This window comes from Tamandua tetradactyla, chromosome 19 (genome assembly GCF_023851605.1).
Source record: "Tamandua tetradactyla isolate mTamTet1 chromosome 19, mTamTet1.pri, whole genome shotgun sequence".
NCBI lineage: Eukaryota > Metazoa > Chordata > Mammalia > Pilosa > Myrmecophagidae > Tamandua > Tamandua tetradactyla.
Genome location: NC_135345.1, coordinates 52,633,332 through 52,647,244, shown reverse-complemented (window position 1 = coordinate 52,647,244; position 13,913 = coordinate 52,633,332). Strand labels below are relative to the sequence as shown.

The following is a 13,913-nucleotide window of genomic DNA, read 5'->3' as shown; positions in this document are numbered from 1 at the left end:
GGGTTCCTGGCCTAGCATCTGAGGACTGGCTGGAGCAGCCGGCCAGTCAGTACCTGAAGGCGTCCAGGAATGCTGGGCAACGGAGGTGGTGGAATCCTGGAGCCGGGAGAGATATGAGCATGGTAGAGGCTCAAATAGCACCAAAGACCAGGAGAAGAAGCCATGCAGAAACCAGGACAGACACAGAACCAAGGTCAGTTGGTTGGAGGAGCTACAAAAGGGTCTTGGAAGTCACTTGTGCTGATGACTTGTCCAGACGTGAAGGGCTTTTTACTGAGATGGTAGCAGAGAGTATCCAGCCCAACCCGACTGATTTTAAAGGGGCTCTGCCCTAATGTGATCAGGGAGTTATACTGGTCTTAGAATGCTTACACTCCCTTTTTTTTTCCCTTCTGGCCTTTTTGTCTGGGATTACTTGGCCTCCCTGTCTTCTCTGGGAATCCTCAACTTCCAGGAAAGCCAATTGCTCTCCGATCACCTTTTGAGATCTGGAGGATCTATTGGACCTGGAACTCCTTGTGGACCACCTTCTCTAGAAGCACCTTTGTCTCCTATTTCACCCAGGGGACCAGGAGGACCTTGAATTAAAGTGATATTTCTCAGTGTCATAGAATGTTCCCAGTCTCTAAGTCTGAGATCATTAGTGACATTATTCAACGGTTTCACTTCATCTTTTATTTCCTGTTCCAAATGCCTTGTTCTTTCATAGACATAACTTTTGCTCATACATTACACACAAGCTCCTCTAGTTTTCTGGTCTCCTCTTGTTGTTTAAATGAATTCTCCTGGACTTTGCCATTCAGTGTTTCTATCTTGAGCTGCGAATCAAGCAAAGTGGCATTCAAACTCATGAAGCACTTACAGATTTCATCTACTGAGTTCCGTATGCTTTGACTGAGGAAAATAAGGTACTTAGCTGGAGAAAAAAATCATTAAATCTTTGTCAGTCGTCCAACTGAAATTTTGGAAATGCTCTGAATCTATGAGACTGATTTCTATATGGGAAATATACTGTATTCTCTTTTCCATGGTGCTCATGTGTTCAATAACAACTTCTCTAAATATTCTTTCATCTTCACTGCCATTTCCTTTTCCTGTGAGTCCTTCAGATATACCATTTTCATTAATTGAACCATCTGTGCAATTCTTCATTTCCCACTTTAGGAATGGAGCTGCCATGATTCCAATGACAGGTATAAGAACTGCAAACACTAAGCGATAAAGGGCGATCAGTCCCACTTTAAAGGACTTCAGTTTTTCTTGAATGGTAGGGCCATCTTTAGGATTTTCAAGAAGCAAAGCCATCATTGAGTGAGCATCAAAATTTTGCTACTTTTGAACAGTTATCAGCTGCCTCCTGGTGTTCAGGAAATCTATCCAACTGCTCCATGATGAGCAGTACAATGGAGTCTGCAGCTCTCTGCAGGGCAAGGATGTCTTCTAAGAAAGCACCCAAGGTTTGGAGGCTAGAAGTTCAAAATCAAAGTGTCAGAAAAGCAATGCTTTCTTTCCAAGAAGACTTGGCTGGCGCTCTGGGGTGGGCTGCCAAAGAGCCATGGCTTTGCTGTCATACAGCAATGCACATGGTGACTTCTCCAAGATACTCTTTTAGACCATTCTTTGATCCTATGCTTTGCTTGTGAACCAACCCTCTAGTTGTTGATTTTGTTTCTCAAGTGCAGAATACTATGTACCAGGGGAAAAGTCTAGTATTCATGACTTTGGGGAGATGCATTCACTATAAAAACAATACATTGGCTATAAGAGGAATTCCTTTTCCTTTCATGGATTTTTTTTTGCATGGGTAGGCACCGGAAATCAAACCAGGGTCTCTGGCATGGCAGGCGAGAACTCTGCCTGCTGAGTCACCATGGCCCACCCTTTCATGGATTTTTAAAATTGGGAATTGCTTCCCAAAAGATGTTCCATTCTTGATGGGAAAAACAAAGTCAAGATTCTGGGTATGTAAGGCCCAAGCTCAGGAATGATGGGAAAACACTGAGAGAACTTAAGGGCCTGCCAGGTAGGCATGCTTTCCTCTGTCAGTCTCTCACTGTCTGCCCGCTCTTGCCTTCTCTTTTTCCTCCTTTCTTTTCATAGTGCCTGCTTTGTTCTGATCTGCCACCTTATCACGGCTCCAGTCTCCTGGTTTTATCTCATCATTAGCAGGCCCACCTTTTTCTTCCAATTTCCAATGTTATTTCCAAGGCTGTGAGTAAAATCCAAGCCAGCCACAGCCACACAATAAATACTTGCAGGAGGGAATCTGAGCGGTCTAGCAATAGGTCTGGCCCTCTGGCAGAGGTGTTCTCAGGACTCACGTGAAGACTCCATCTTCAACACTTGGTTTCCTGGCTCTTCTTGGGCCAGGCAGCAGTCACACCTGATCTCTGCATCCTCTAGTTTCCGTTTGTGAGAGCTCCAGCATGCTTCTTCTTATAAACAGAAAGCAGCTTACAAAAAAGTGAACTTATTGAACTGTACAACAGGCACTCTGCTAACTGCTTTCCCTGCACTATCTCATTTAATACACTCAGTAATCTTGTTAGGAACTGTGCCATTTGAAACTCTTATGTACCCCAGAAAAGCCATGTTTTAATCCTAGCCCATTCTTGTGGGGGCAGCCATTTCTTTTCATCCTGATTCAATATTATAGGGCGGTAACTTTTGATTATATTCTCTCCACACAGATGTGACATGCCCAATTGTGGGTGTGAACTTTTGATTAGATGGTATTGTGACTCCACCCATTTGAGTGGCTTGATTAGTTTACTAGAGTCCTTTAAAAGGAAAAACATTTGGAGAAAGCTCAGATGTAGATGCTTGGAGAACAGTTGCTTCAGAGCTGACAGAGACACAGATGTTTGGAGATGCTTGGAATGTCGACAGAGAGAGCAGATGCCTAGACAGTGGCAGAGCCCAGCAGACATCATCAAGGCCTTCCCGTGAGATGCTAAGCAAGCTAGAACCCAGAGTTCTGTCCTGGAGGAGCTAAGTGAAGGCCCACAGACACTTAAAAGGGAAACCACTGGCATCAGAGGCTGGAAGCAACAGAATCAGGAACAAGGACCAGTACATGCCAGACACATGGCTTCCCAAATGATAGAGGTGTTCTGGATGGCATCAACCTTTCCTGAGTGAAGGCAACCTCTTGTTGCTGCCTTAAATTTGGACATTTTCACAGCCTTAGAATTGTGACTTGCAACTTACTAAATTCCCTTTTTAAATGCCGTACCATTTCTGATAGATTGCACTCTGGCAGCTTTGGCAAACTAATACAGGTACTTGTTATTGTTATCTCCTTTTGACAGATGAAGAAACTGAATCATACAGAGGTCAAATATTCTGCCCAAATATAACCAGTTATTATGTGGTGAAGTAAAGATCTGAACACAGGTAATCTAACTCTAGAACTCAAGTTCTAGTGAGTTCTATTTTTGCTTGGACTCACAATTCAAATGAATTAAGCTGCTTAAGTTATAATATTAGCTATAAGTTATAGCATATATTATATCACAATCATAAATTAACCCTGTTTAAATTATAGAGAAAATAAACTTCTTTCAAAGTGTAAAAACACTGAAGGCATTGTGCAAAAAATTGTTTTGAGTTCGAAAGTATTGGCTTTGTGTTAAGACAGTGAAGCTTTAGCAAAAATGTATGAATTAATAGGGGGTTAAAACACTGAAATTTATGGAATTTTTGTTGAACTAAAATTTACATAATTGCATTTAATATTTAATACCTTCCAATTTAACAAATGTGCTTTCAAATTTTCATTTATTGCTTAAATCACTCTGCTAAAGAGTCATACCCGAAAAGACCCAGTCCCTGCTTTTAAAGAGATCATGCATAATGGGAAAACAGACATATATATACCCACTCTTTGCTATGACTCATTTATTCAATGAATATTTTTTTGACACTTCATCATGGGTCGGGTATTATAAGTGTGTCTGATATAGGACTGGGAGTTTGCCAAATGGGCGAGAGGTGTATGTGGTAGTGGAAGTGTTGGGTGTGGAGATAGTATTTAGGAGAGGGATGAAAAAGTAAATCTTAAAAGGGTGAACAGACAGAGCAAGAGTGTGTGAGTATGATGTATGTGGATGTGTGTTTAAATATATCTGTGCATGCAGCTGTGGGAGAATGTGTATACGTATGTGAAGGTGTGTAGTTGTGTGTGAGTTTGTTTGTTTGTGTGAGGGTGGGTAATGGATGTAGGTGAGCATAAGGATAAAAAGGGCACACTTAAAAGAGTGTAGGCAAGAGGCTCTGGGGGTGAACAGAAGGATCAAAAGTGTATGTGAGTGTGATTGGTTGTAAGTGTGTGCAAATGTGTGAGTGTATGTGGGTGTGTGTGAGTGTGTGATTGTGGTTGTATGTATGTGAGTATATGTGACTATGTGTGAATGTATGTAGGTGTGTGTGAATGAGTTGTGAGTATAGTGAGTGTGTGTAGTGGAAGTGTGTGTGAAGCAGAAGTGGTGGGCGTGTGTATAAAAGGACAGTCAGGAGAGGAAAGAATATGTAAAGAAACCTTGAGGGGTGAACAAATTAAGCAAGAGCAATTTTTCCCTTTTTTTGGTGGGGCGGCATGGGCATCTTCCTTCAGTAGGAGCCAACGTTCTACTGGATGTGGGACTGAACTTGGAACTGTGAATGACCTTGAAAAATAAAAAATAAAAAAATTACTTTTGTGCTGTGTCCTTAAACTTAGCCAAGTCTTGTTTAATATGAGAGGGGCTGTCCAATATTTTGACTTCCACCCTTACGACTGGTTGCAAAAGGAAAATGCTGAGCAGGTGTCCCCTGCCCACTGAGAATTAGGAGGTAACAAATATTTATCAAAGAAATATGAGAACGTGATTTTATTTTAAAATGATATACAAAGTTTTAGAACAGAAAGCAATAGGCCCCTGGTCAACATCTTCCCAGAGACAGTTATTTGTAATTTTTGATAGTTTCTCTTCTTTGATGGTTCTTCTGTATCTAAGCATATCACTGTATTACTTCCTTTTTTATTTATCAATTTTCAAAATTATTAACTTCCTCCTATGATTGAGGGATCAGCCCACCTAAATGGTTTGCCCACCATTCATTCCAAAATAGTTTTATTACTCTTTTCAGTTCTTCTATTAGTTACCTCTGGAACTTTATATAAAATTCTATGCTTTTTTTTTTTTTTTTTGAGCATCGTGTAGTGGGGGTCACATTTCATTCTTTTCCGTGTGAATATCCCATCACTGCAGTACCATTTCTTGAAATTTTTTTGGATTGCATGGGCCAGGAATTGAATCCTGGCCTTCTATTTGGCAGGTGAAAATTCTACCATTAAACTACACATGCACTACTCATCATTATTTCTTGAATTATCAAATACAAAGATTGTCTCTTGACTCTTGTCTTTATAAAGTAAAAATAGCAAACCGCATACCCTTCACTGCAGCTTTAATATCTTATTTTATCCCCAATTTTTGCTATTTGTGTTTCGACTACTATGTTACCATGGTTGAAGCATTAAAACTTCTTTTTGTGAGCATAATTAAGGTTGTCCATAGGTTAATTCTAACCATACAAAGATGTAAATAGTATTCACATTATTATGATTCTATGAAGATTATTCATTACAGATTTCAAATGGTTTGCTTTGATTACATTTTACATAGATTTTTTTCCCCTTATGTTTCTAAATTATCTTTATTTTTCTTCCATCTTTGTCTTTATCACATTTTTCAGCCTCACACATGTCTGAATGTGTCACATCTCTGGAAATATCCCACCCTCTTTTGTTTTCCAGTTTCTATATCCCATGTCTTTCTGATTTTTGTTTTACTCCTCCATTTTGCTGGAGCATATCCTTAATTATCTTCTGACAAAGGAGGGGGAGGGCAGGGATAAACTTCCTGAGTCCCCCACATACCTGATGATAACTTTATCTACACTTTACTGATATTTTGGTAGCATATAAAATTCTAGGATGAAAATAATTTTCTTTCAATTCTTTGGAGGAATTGCTTATTTGTTGTCTAGACTCAATTGTAGTTAATGAGAAATCTTTTGCCTAATCTTTGTTTCTTTATGAATGAAATACTTTGTTTCTCTGAAAGTGCTAAACTTTTCTCTTTTTCCTTAATATTCTCAAATTTCACAATAATGTGCCTAGGTACTTGTATTAGTTAGGGATCTCTAGAGAAACAGAATCAACAGGGAACACTCGCAAATATAAAATTTATAAAAGTGTCTCACGTGACCACGGGAACGCAGAGTCCAAAATCTGCAGGGCAGGCTGTGAGGCCGACGATTCTGATGGAGGGTCTGGACGAACTCCACAGGAGAGGCTCGCCAGCTGTTCTAGTTTGCTAGCTGACAGAATGCAACACACCAGAGATGATTGGTTTTTAATAAAAGGGGATTTATTTCATTAGTTCTTCAGAGGAAAGGCAGCTAACTTTCATCTGAGGTTCTTTCTTACATGGGAAGGCTCAGGGTGACCTCTGCTGGCCTTCTCTCCAGGCCTCTGGGTTCCAACAACTTTCCCCAGGGAGTTTTCTTTCTGCATCTCCAAAGGCCTGAGCTGAGCTGCGAGTGCTGAGATGAGATATGCTGAGCTGCTTGGGCTGTGCTATGTTGAGCTCTCTCATTTAAGCACCAGTCAATTGAATCAAACATCATTCATTGAAGCAGGCATGCCTCCTACCCAGTGGCAGATGTAATCAGCAGCAGATGAGGTTCATGTACCATTGGCTCACGTCCACAGCAACAGAACTAGACACCTTCACCTGGCCAAGTTGACAACTGAATCTGACTACCACATCAGCCAAAGCAGGAAGAGAGCCTGTCTCTTCTGAATCCTCCTTAAAAGACTTCTAGTGATTAGATTGAACATCACTCATTTCAGAAGACACTCCCCTTGGCTGATTACAAATGGAATCAGCTGTGGATACAGCTGACGTGATCATGAGCTAATTCTATGAAATGTCCTCATTGCAACAGACAGGCCAGCACTTGACCAACCAGACAAACAGGTACTGCCACTTGGCCCAGTTGACACATGAACCTGACCATGACAGTCCACCCCTTGTCAACTTGGTAGCTATATATATATCCCCTTAAACCATACCTAATTTCTAAATAAAAAACATTTAAACACACATTTTTTTTCTTTTACCTAACAATACTCAACTATTCTGCAAAAACTGGAAACACATTAACTCTCTCCAGAATAGGGTGCAAGTCCTTGGGTAATATTCATTCTTAAACTTAAATAGTATAACAGGAACAAAACAGCATCACAGTCCTCATTTCTGTAACTGATCATGTGGTTGTAGTTCATATTTATCACTACCTACTTCCACTACCCATTCTATGTTCCCTTCACCCTCAGTAAGCACTTCAGCTGGCCATGGTTCTTTGCCTGGTGGGGTGACCCAAATCTTCATTCCTGAAGTTTCAGACCCGCTGGTAGTCCTGCCTGGATTGGGCTGTTGCAGTTTTCCATTGATTTTAGTCACAGGGCATGGTAGTACTAAAAGACGCCTTAGGGGATCTCCAATATTCCAAGAAAACTCTTCTTTACCCCCATTGTGTAACTGCAGTCCTATTCCCCCTGATAGTTAGGGTCAATCACCCCAGACAATAAATGCAATCCCCTTCTTGGCTTCTTGATCCAGGGGCATGAGTAGCCGAAAGTGACAAGGTGGCAGTCTTAGGTTCCAGTTTCAATGGAATCATTGCTTCTCCTGGTGGAAGTACTCCCCCTTTTGGAACTAAAACCTGTAGACCAGGAGAGCTCAGGGTCACAGGGACAGGAAGCAAAAATTTTCCTAGTGGATCACTAGGGGTAATAGTGAGTGGTGCCACTCCCATTTCCACCTCTTGGTTCCTGGTCCCATGGATCCTGGCTATGGGAGAAATAGCACCACACAGGAGATGCTGATTCAGAGCATATACAACTTCCTAGAGAACATTATCCCAGCCTTTCATGGTATAGTTGGCACCGTAATTGAGTTTTCAAAAGGCCATTCCACCGTTCTATCAATCCAGCTGCTTCTGGATGATGGGGAACATGATAAGACCAGAGAATTCCATGAGCATATGCACATTCCCACACTTCATTTGTGTGAAGTGTGTTCCTTGATCAGAAGCAATGCTATGCGGAATACCATGATGATGGATAAGGCATTCTGTAAGCCCATGGACTGTAGTTTTGGCAGAAGCATTGCATGCAGGGAAAACAAACCCATATCCAGAGTATGTTTCTATCCAAGTTAGAACAAATCACTGCCCCTTCCATGAAGAAAGTGGTACAATGTAATCAACCTGCCACTGTGTAGCTGGCTGATCACCTTGGGGAATGGTGCCATACTGGGGGCTGAGTGTGGGTCTCTGCTGCTGGCACTCAGCAGTGGCTGCAGCCAAGTCAGCCTTGGTGAGTGCAAGTCCATGTTGCTAAGCCCATGCATAACCTCCATCCTTATCACCATGACCAGTTTGTTCATGAGCCCATTGGGCAATGACAAGAGTTGCTGGGGAAAGAGGCTGACTGGTATCCACAGAATGGGTCATCTTATCCACTTGATTATTAAAATCTTCCTCTGCTGAAGTCACCCTCTTGTGCACATTCACAGGGGACACAAATATGTTCATGTTTTTAGCCCACTCAGAAAGGTCTATCCACATACTTCTTCCCCAGACCTCTTTGTCACTGATTTTCCAATTATGGTCTTTCCAAGTCCCTGACCATTCAGCCAAACCATTAGCAACAGCCCATGAGTCAGTATACAAATGCACCTCTGGCCAGTTTTCCTTCCAAGCAAAATGAACAACCATGTGCACTGCTCGAAGTTCTGCCCACTGGAAGGATTCCCCTTTACCACTGTCCTTCAAGGACACTCCAGCAAGGGGTTGTGGTGCTGCAACTGTCCACTTTTGTGTGGTACCAGCGTATCATGCTGAACTATCTGTAAAACAGGCCCGAGTTTTCTCTTCCTCAGTCAATTCACTATAAGGAACTCCCCAAGAGGCCATAGCTCTGGTCTGGGAAAGAGAAGGTAATGTGGCAGGAGTGGAGACCATGGGCATTTGGGCCACTTCCCCAGGTAACTTACTTGTGCCTTTACGACCTGCTCTGGCCCTATCTCATGTATACCATTTCCATTTTACAATAGAGTGCTGCTGTGCACACCCAACTTTATGGCTTCGTGGGTCAGACAACACCCAGCTCATGATAGGCAACTCAGGTCTCATGGTAACTTGGTGGCCCATGGTTAAGCGTTCAGTCTCTACTAAGGCCCAGTAGCAGGCCAAAAGCTGTTTCTCAAAAAAAGCTGTTATCTGCAGCGGATGGTAAGGCCTTGCTCCAAAATCCTAAGGGTCTGTGCTGTGATTCTCCTATAAGGGCCTGCCAAAGGCTCCAAACAGCATCTCTATTTGCCACTGACACTTCCAGCACCATTGGATCTGCTGGATCATATGGCCCAAGTGGCAGAGCAGCTTGTACAGCAGCCTGGACCTGTCACAGAGCCTCCTCTTGTTCAGGTCCCCACTCAAAATTAGCAGCTTTTCTGGTCACTCGATAAATGGGCCAGAGTAGCACACCCAAGTGAGGAATATGTTGTCACCAAAATCCAAAGAGACCAACTAGGCATTATGCCTCTTTTTTTGGTCATAGGAGGGGCCAGATGCAGCAACTTTTTCTTCACCTTAGAAGGGATATCTTGACATGCCCCACACCACTGGACACCTAGAATTTTCACTGAAGTGGAAGGCCCCTGTATTTTTGTTGGGTTTATCTCCCATCCTCTGACACGCAAATGCCTTATCAGTAAGTCTAGGAGTAATTGCTACTTCTTGGTCACTAGGTCCAATCAACATGATATCATCAATATAATGGACCAGTGTGATATCTTGTGGGAGAGAGAAATGATCAAGCTCCCTGCAGACAAGATTATTACATAAGGCTGGAGAGTTGATATACCCCTGAGGTAGGACAGTGAAAGTACATTGCTGACCTTGCCAGCTGAAAGCAAACAGTTTCTGGTGGTCCTTACTAATAGCTATTGAGAAAAAAGCATTTGCCAGATCAATAGCTGCATACCAGGTACCAGGGGATGTATTGATTTGCTCAAGCAATGATACCACATCTGGAACAGCAGCTGCAATTGGAGTTACCACCTGGATGAGCTTATGATAGTCCACTGTCATCCTCCAAGATCCACCTGTCTTCTGCACAGGCCAAATAGGAGAGTTGAATGGGAATTTGGTGGGAATCACCATGCTTGCATCCTTCAAGTCCTTAAGAGTGGCAGTTTTCTCTGCAATCCCTCCAGGAATCCAGTATTGCTTCTGATTTACTATTTTGTTAGGTAGGGGGAGTTCTAATGGCTTCCACTTGGTCTTTCCCACCATAATAGCCCTCACTACATGAGCTGGAGGGACAATGTGGGGATTCTGCCAGCTTCTCAGTATGACTATACCAATTATACATTCTGGAACTGGGGAAATAACTACAGAATGGGTATGGGGGCCCACTGGGCCCACTGTGAGATGGACCTGAGCTAAAACTCCATTAATCACCTGGCCTCCATAAGCTCCCACTCTGACTGGTGGGCCAGAGTGAGTGTTTTGGGTCCCCTGGAATTAATGTCACTTCTGAACCAGTGTCTAATAATCCCCGAAATATCTGATCATTTCCTTTTCCCCAGTGAAGTTATCCTGGTAAAAGGCTGTCGGTCTCCTTGGGGAAGGCTTACAGGGAGATGAACAGTATAAATTTGTAGCAGTGTAACAGGGTTCTCTCCCCAAGGGACCTGGCCTCCCCTTCATTCAAGGGGCTCTGGGCCTGTAAACTGTTTCAAGTCTGGAAATTGATTAAGGGTTCATGACTTTGTGTTTTTGTAATTCAGGTTAGACTTCTGTTCACTTGACCTAGAACTCTTCTGTTTATACAGCTCAAACAAGAATTTAGTAGATTGCCCTTCTATTGTATTTATAGGTACCCCATGATTTACTAGCCAATGCCACAAATCTCTGAGAGTCATATAATTTTGACTCCTGCTTTGAGTTTGCTGTCTATTATCATAGCCACGTCTACCCTGTCTTTGGTGATTAAGTGCTGCCACCTGGCTTCTGCCAACTCGGGATCCTGTCATCCCCATTGTGTTTAAGGATTCCAGCTCAGTGACAGCAGTTCCTACAGTAATATCTGACCTACAGAGAAGTGCAACCACAGAGCTCTTGAGGGATGATGGTGCTAATCTCACAAATTTATTTCTCGCTGTTCTGATAAAAGGTGCATCCTCTGGACATTTCTGGGGTGTAAGAGCAGACTTTGCATGATAAATCCACTCCAACATTCCAATCTCTCTCAGCCTCTGGATCCCCTCATCTACATTATGCCAGGGCAGTTCTGGCATTTCAACCTCAGGTAATGTTGGCCACCTTTTGATCCATGTTTCAACCAACCATCCAAACAAACAGTTAATACCTTTTCTAACCCCTTGAGCTATAACATTGAATGCAGAATCTCTGCTTAGTGGACCCATATCAATAAATTCAGCCTGATCCAGCCTTATATTCCTCCCACCATTATCCCACACCCTTAAAACCCATTGCCACACATAGTCCCCTGATTTCTGTCTATATAAATTGGAAAACTCACACGGTTTTTTGGAGTATAACATACCTCCTCATATGTGATACTTTGTACCTCACATTTAGGAGCCTGTTGGGACTTTAGTCTAGTTATAGGTCTGGAGGAAATGAGGGGTGGTGGGAGTGGGTCATGAAAAGAATTAGAAATATCTTCCAAGCCATTTGCTTCAGAGCATTCATTTGCAGTTTCATCTGGTGAAACAGGATTAATCACTCTAGGGCTAATCCCTCCAGGAGGAGGTTGTGTGGCCAACTCCTCAAAGCAGGCTGGAGGTGGTGTGGCTGTGTCCTCAGGGCAGACTATTACAGGGTTATCTAGAGAAGACTCAGTATGACCTATGGTTTCAACCTCACCCCGACATCATTATCAATCCATATGTCATCATCCCATTTTTCAGGGTCCCACTCCTTTACAATCAATGCCCTCACTTTACGGCAGACACCGTGGAACATTGAGATTTCAGTTTATGTTGTAAAGTTGCTACTCTAACAATAAGATTCTGAGTCTGATTTTCAGAGATCTCAAGTCTACGGCTACAGGAAATAAGATTTTCCTTCAGGATACTCATAGAAGCTTCTACATCTGTCAGATGGCGCTTAAGCTTCTCCTTTGAAGCTTTAAGCCCATCCCTTTCACTCCTTAATGTAGCCAGTGTATGTAACAACAACCAGCCAACATCTCTATACCTCTTATTTCCACAAAACTCTGTAAGGGTGTCAAAAACATTGTCCCCAGAGCCTGGCTTCGTACAAATGGAGCATTAGGAGAATCAAATGGTGATATTTTGACTATCTCTTTTGCCAACTCACTCCATGGATTGGGAGTGTCATTCTGATTATAGAAATCAGAGTCCTTAGTGCCTTCGAGTCCAGTCAGAATATAAAACCATTCATAAAAACCCATTTTTAAGATTCTGTTTCTTAAGAACCACTCCTGGTACCAAGATGTATTAGTTAGGGTTCTCTAGAGAAACAGAATCAACAAGGAACACTTGCAAATACAAAATTTATAAAAGCGTCTCAACTGACCACAGTAACACAGAGTCCAAAATCCGCAGGGCAGGCTGTGAAGCCGATGATTCCAATGGAGAGTCTGGGCAATCTCCACAGGAGAGGCTTGCCAGCCAAAGCAGGAATCCTCCTTAAAAGGCTTCCAGTGATTAGATTTATACCCCTCATTGCAGAAGACACTCCTCTTGGCTGATTACAAATGGAATCAGCTGTGGATGCAGCTGACTGATCATGATCTAATTCTATGAAATGTCCTCATTGCAACAGACAGGCCAGCACTTGCCCAACCAGACAAACAGGTACCACCATTTGGCTAAGTTAACACATGAACCTGACCATGACAATACTATTGTATGGGCAAATACCTTGATGCTCTGTAACTTCCAAATATACTACCCAGCAGAGGTAGAATTACTGAGCTACCCTAAAGGTCACAGAACGCAAGGACTCATGGACCAAATTAAAATGTTCAAATCACATGGTTTATTAAAGCAATGTAAAACACACAATGAAAAACTAAAGTAAGAAATGGAGTAAGTGAACTCAGGATAAAGTAGAAGAGTGGGGACCACACTATTCAGTCCTGGGGTATAGAATGTAAAATGTGTCCAGTTTCTCTCTGATACATCAACCTTAGCCACTTATGGTGAGGTTGCTAGGATCAAGGTGGTTGGGGTTTAAGCACAGATAGAAGCTGCCCTGGATCCATGACACAAATTTTCTCTGTAGGAGAGACTCAGGAACAAGTATGCCTACTGCAGCTATGGTTGTTAGTAAGTCTGATTAATAGTCATGGGTTTCATTATCGTTTCTTGGGCTGAGGACACAAAGCCAGAATGGATGCCACTAATGGATGACTGAATTAGGCCTCTCAATATGTGTGATTCATGTCTCATGCATATTCAGTAAATTCTGAATATTTAGTGCCTTGTGTATATTCAGTATATCATAGATATTTACCATCCAAGTGCTTTATGCATATTTAGTGCCTCATGAATATTAAGTATCTCTTGGTTCTTCTACCACTTCTATGTTTAACACATGCATGGTCCACTGACTACTTATTTATACTTAGCATAACTTATGAGTTTCATCCATCCCATTTGTTTTCTTTTCTCCTGTAGTAGAATCATTTATTTTCAAACATTACAATTGTGCATTATACTTATGAATCCTTTTTCACTTATATTTTCATTTTGAAGATTCATGTCTTATTTCAAAAATGTTCTTATATTCCTTCTTCAATA

The 13,913-nt window shown here is 42.0% G+C and overlaps 1 pseudogene; it reads right to left on the bottom strand.

Moving 5' to 3' along the window:
• Window positions 1–348: 348 nt before the first annotated feature.
• On the bottom strand, window positions 349–1,390 carry LOC143663615 (macrophage scavenger receptor types I and II pseudogene; annotated as a pseudogene).
• Window positions 1,391–13,913: the final 12,523 nt, after the last annotated feature.